Source organism: Stegostoma tigrinum, chromosome 2 (genome assembly GCF_030684315.1).
Source record: "Stegostoma tigrinum isolate sSteTig4 chromosome 2, sSteTig4.hap1, whole genome shotgun sequence".
Taxonomy (NCBI): Eukaryota; Metazoa; Chordata; class Chondrichthyes; order Orectolobiformes; family Stegostomatidae; genus Stegostoma; species Stegostoma tigrinum.
This window is the reverse complement of record NC_081355.1, coordinates 114036186-114042185: the sequence shown is the minus strand read 5'-3', so window position 1 is coordinate 114042185 and position 6000 is coordinate 114036186.

Sequence of the window (6000 nt, the reverse complement as noted above, 5' to 3'; positions counted from 1 at the left end):
CGAGAAAGATAGGTATGAAATTCAGAGGCAAATTCATATCTAAGGACTTCCAAAAAGGAAACAGAGTTGCAGTTGGACTTGCCATAGTATTTTGCAATGATAACTGGGTGAAAAATAGGCCTTTGCAAAAACAGTGATGAGAGTAATTTTGGAAGAGAGGAGTAGGTACATGAGATGTGAAAGCCAATGGAGTCAGTTAATATTGAAGCCGTGATGTGGAGGTGCCGGTATTGGACTGGGGTGAACAAGGTCAGAAGTCACACAACACCAGGTCATGTCCAAAAGGCTTGCTTGAAATCACAAGTTTTCGGAATGTTGCCCCTTTATCAGGAGACAAAGGGGCAACTTCAGCTGACAAAGGGGCAATGCTCAAAAAGCTTGTGCTTTCAGATAAACCTTTTGGATTGTAACCTGGTATTGTCTGAGTTCTGGGTATTGAAGCTGAAAAGGGAGGTTCAGTGATCAGCAATTTATTGAGGCCTATGAAGCATGTGGTGGGCCATATGGACAAGATGAACCTAAAGGCAAGATGGATGAATAACTAGAGAAACAAACAGATACAGAATAGACATGGAGAAATCTAGAGACTAGACATAGCTTGATGGGCAAGGGAAACAGAAGTAGCAGAACAGATTTTAATCTTAATGATGAAGAACTCTACACCATTAGATAAGAACAACATAATTTTGTAAAAACAATCAAAATCACATGGCTGGGGCTCCTCATACAAACTCAGAAGCGAATAGATCTGATGTCTCTTGATTCTACATCTTTACAAAGCTGATTAGAAAATCCAGAGAACAGCATAATATGTCCCTGCTGTACTTCTGTAGAGTTGAATGCTTTCTTCCCAGACTAATGTGAGAGCCGAACAAAACTCCCAGACTAAATTGTCCATTTTACTAAACTTTGCATCATATGTTAAAAGCTGTTGTATTTTAGAGACTTAATAATAGTGTATGTTTTTCGCATAATTAATTTTGATCAAAGACAGTTTTGGTGCAGACTGCTGATCTATAGCCACAATACTTTTGTCTTGGGGATCATTTACTGATCATGAAATCTCGGATATTTTTGCCCTAAATTACGACAATTACTCATTATGTCGATGAGTGAGTACTATGAATTCATGAACACAACTCATTTACATAAGGGAAGAATGTTTACAGGGAATGAGAAGTGAATTCATGCATTATGTGGAGACTTAAATGCTCTTGCAATAACATCAGTCCAGAATTCAGCATTAGCTCGTCCACTTCCTTGTTTCACCTGGCCATGTTTGAAGGTAAGCAAGTAGGGGCACTATGCAGGAGTCAGGTAATACATTTGAGTTTTGAAATAGGTCAATAGTTTTGTTTTAGACTAAAGAACTCTGATTTTAATAGCCATCAGATTTATTTCCTCAGCTGTCAGCAGCTTTCCAGAGCAATCAGGCACAAATACATTTGAAAGAGCTTCTTCAGCGAAATCAACAGGGTGGGAAGTCTTTGATCTGTTAAAATGAAGAGCTACAACAATGGCCAGCTGACTGAGTCGCTTCCTCATCTTGAACTTTATCTTCAGCTGTATTTCTTTGTAGTTAGCACTGGAGGGCAGGGGTTTACACAGCACCACTCCTGAAGAATAAGAGAAACAGCAGCAGCAGGCACAACTCCATGCTGCCCTCTCAGGCAGAGGGAATGGACAATGAAGAAATGATACACAGATAGAGGATGAGCTCTCTCAAAATGTCTGAGCAGCATTGCGTCAAGAGGCTCAGAATTTCTTGACAGGTCATTGCTGACACCTTCAGTCTCCGGAACTTGACCGACATCCCATGGGACTGGCGACCATGAATTGCATGTGGCCATCGGGTGCCTGTAACTGAAGAGATACTCGCTGAACATTGATTCAACCCAAGGCTGTGCAATCTTTAAGATCTGTTTAATCTCTTGTCAACCTCATTTAATCTGATAAACAAAAGCAACTTATTTTGGCCTCTCCATCACTGGACATTCTCCGGCACTGTGCAGCACAGGAAAGTGCATAGTCTTTTTTCAGGTTTTGAACATTTTTCCTGGTCTGAATTCACCAATTGCAGGTACAATTGTTATTGTCCGGGGCTATCTCTCCCTAACTGTGGGGGTTTTGCTCGGTTTCCACACAATAACACTGTAACCAGTAACTCCACATATGCTGGTATATCTGAGGCAAGTTACACTTCTCGACAACATTATACATTGGTATTCCTAAGCAGTGTTGACTAAGGCACATACAATTCAGAAAGACAATCTTTACAGCATCAAATAATGAAAACATGAAAAATATCTCCTTACTTTTTGAATAAGGAAAAAAATGATTATGTTTTTCCAATTCAAGCTTAAAAAGGTCCCACAGTAATTAACAGAGGAACAAGAAATATTATCCTGGAGAATAATTAAGGATATTTTACTTTGATCAAAAGTTACCACGAGACAAGAAGCAAAATTGGGCTGGCGCTAAAGAGAAAGGGAAACACAACTTTTCTGGGTGAAGATCATGTCCTGTTTGTCCTTGGTAAAAGAAAACAGATATCTAACTCTCCCTTTCAAAATGATTTACTGTGTGTTATTGTTGGCCTGTTCAATAATGTTCAATACTAAAAACCATTGCTTTCCACTCATTTTCCTCCTTCAGATTTATTGTGCAGTTTATTCTTCTCCAGAGATCTGAGATATTTTAATTGGTAGTGCAAATACACAGCAGAACTATTTTCATTATTCATGGCAATTTTCACAAGGGAAAGCATCCATTATGATCCTTTAATGTCAAACGTCAACAATTAAAAGAAAATTTTAAGTACAGTACTCTTAAGTGGTTTATCTTTTGGCTTAGAAGTCTCAACAGACATTAAACTTCTTTAAGCAATGTTAAATATTTTATCAAGTGTACATATGTTGGTCTTGTTAACATTGTTATTTCCAGTTATCACAGTCACTGTTCAACAGCAAATCTAATGGGAGTGAAAGCCTGCAGTGTGGAGATCGATGATGTAACGGCAAGTCGAACTGCATTTTAATTTTAAAGTAAGGGACAGATTTGACAAATTCCAACATATGCTTTATTAAACTTGGGTTTTAACCACCCGCACAATTCATCTTACTTTTAAATACTTCAAGTATCTTGGGTTGCTTTGTCAAAATAAGTTGCAGTATTTTTTTTTTCTAATTTTCAATCCTATCACACAAGTCTGGACTTTTTTATCCCTCATCTTTTCGCCATCATCAAAGATATAACAAAATAAGATAACAGTCTACTGAAAATCATGTCCAAACTCATTGCTGTAAACATCTCACTGCAATAAGGATTCACTGCACAGCTGTAACAGACACCATCTGGCATCTTCTCAGATTCAGAAACAACACTGGCATTTTTAGCATTGAGTGAGTTGCTGTAACAAGTCTAATCTTTATAGACATTTACCCACTATTCCCTATGGCAACACTTTGAGGCATTTTGAAGGTGTTATTTTAATATTCCACAGAAGCACAGTTGGTGCAATTATGCTTGCAGCACACAGTCCTTTCTTAGCCACCGCAGCTGTGCTAACCACGAAAGATTTTTAAAGACATTGTCCTGAAACATCCTGAATAATTTTCAGCTGCAAAGTGGTGAAAGTCTGATTGTTGGCACAAAAATATTGAAGAAATATGGGCATAGGAAACATAGCCGTATCACTGTTGTCACCACATAACGCGAATGTTTTGTGGGAAATCCACTAGATCTTTGTCTCTCTGTGCCCCACCTATACAACTCAGAAAGGAGCTAAGTTGTTGTATTTTCAGTCACAAATGATTCCTTTGACTTTATCATCCTGTTGGTCAAGTAAAATCCTGTCTTAGAAGTCACCTTTACATAATGCCAGCATTACATATTCAATAAAAGATAGTAGATTGAAGAGGTCCCAAAAGTGGTTGCACAGACAGCCATGTACATTGAACTTAATTGAAATAGTTTTATTATCACTCATGAGTTTACACATTACCACTTTTGGCAATATCCAAGGTGCCATGGTGCCTAGGGTAAAGTTTAATGTTTAAGTAAAAATTCTAAGGGGAAAATATTAGAAAAATAAAGAAATAAACAAACCAGCAATAAATTATAAAAATAGAGAAGTAAGAGTTGAGAAATAATAGTCCTTCCTACCCAAATGGCTCCAGGCTTCACCTCAAGACCAGGAGTCGAGCCCACGCTAAGACCAGGAGTCCACACTGGCTTTCACCCCAGACAGCACTGGTGTTGCCTTAGGACTGGAAAGTAAAAAGAAAATAAATGCAAAAGAGAGAGATAAAAAGAAACAGACAGAGAGGATGAGCTCTGGCTCAGGAGACATACTTCATCAACATCTTGGCGATGGCAGCATGCCAACTTTGTGCTACTGGTGTAATATGCACTGCATGTCCAGTATAGTGTTCAATTTTCCATCCAAAACTACATCAAAACAAAATCATTGCGACATATATTCAAAGCCATTGCCGAAAATATGAAAATTCAGGAGACCAATGTTTGTTCCAATTTCTGCATCTCAGTAAAACTTGAACAGAAAGAAGCTCTGCCCCTTGAAAAAATACAGAATTTATTTTGTTTTAATTCATGGGATGTAGGTGTCACTGACTGGGCCCACATTTATTGAGCATCCTTTATTGCCCTTGAACTGTGTGGCTTGTAGGCTATTTCTGAGGGCAGTTAAGTGACAACCACATTACTATGGACCTGGAGGCACATATTGGCCAGACCAGAGCAAGGCAGATTTCCTTCCCTCAAGGGTGTCAGTGAACCAGATTATATTTTACAACAATTGACTGTGGTTACTTTGCCATCATTAGTCTAGCTTTTAATTCCAGATTTTAAAAAAAATTCAAAGTTCACCATTTGCCATCGTGGGTTTGAAACCGCTTTCCCCACATATTCGAGACTCTGGATTCTTAGTCTGATGATATTACGTCTACTCCATACCTCCCTTAATTACATTTGAAATACATGTATGACAGATTGGCTACCATTTCTGGACAACTTGCAAAATGCCATGGATTCCAACTTACTTGTGAATTCAGGTTCTAACAGTAGTAATATAATTGTGCAAGGGCTGATCAGCTTTGGTAAATCTTGAAATTTCATGCAAGTACAAATAATTCACAGATAATCAAAACAAATGTAAGTGACTTATTTTACTGAAGGATCAAAAATAAAACTAGAATTGTCAGTCTACAAAACGGATAGGTCAATCAGAATTAAAGCTGCCAACAATAATTTGGATTTGAATATTAAAGTGCTAATATTAATGCAGCTTTTCCTCATCAATTCATTTGGCAAAGAAGAAACAGAAGCATGTAATGGGGTTTGAATTTAAATTACAGAAAATACCTAATGCATAAAAAATGAAAGCTGTTTTCATCTGGAACATATGAATTAGGTGTGGGAGTAGGCCTCTCAGTGTCTCAAGCCTGCTCTGCCATTCACTAAATTCACAGCTCATCTGATTATTCCACATTCCTGCCTACCCCTGATAACTGTTCACCCTTTGTTTATTGAGAATCTGTCTACACTTGTTTTAAAAATATTCAAAGTTGCTGCTGCCACTACCTTCCAACAAAGAGAGTTCCAAAGATTCATGACTGTGAAAAAAATTCTGATCTATCTTGAATAGGTCACCCCTTATTTTTAAACAATGGTGCCTAGTTCTAGATTCACCTGTGAGAGGAAATATCCTTTGCACATCCGCCCTGTCGAGATCCCTGATTTTTTTTTTAATGTTTCAATTGAGTCCTCTCTTACTCCTCTAATCTCCAGTAGATACAAGCATAATCTATCCAACCTTTCTTCACAAGACAACTTGCCTGTTCCATGTATTAACCTAGTCAACCTTCTTTGGAACTTTTCCAATGTATTGACACCTTTCCTTAAATAGGGAGACCAATGCTCTAAGCAGAATTTTGAGAAACATATTTATTGAAACAAAAAATGCAAAATTTGTCTACTTAA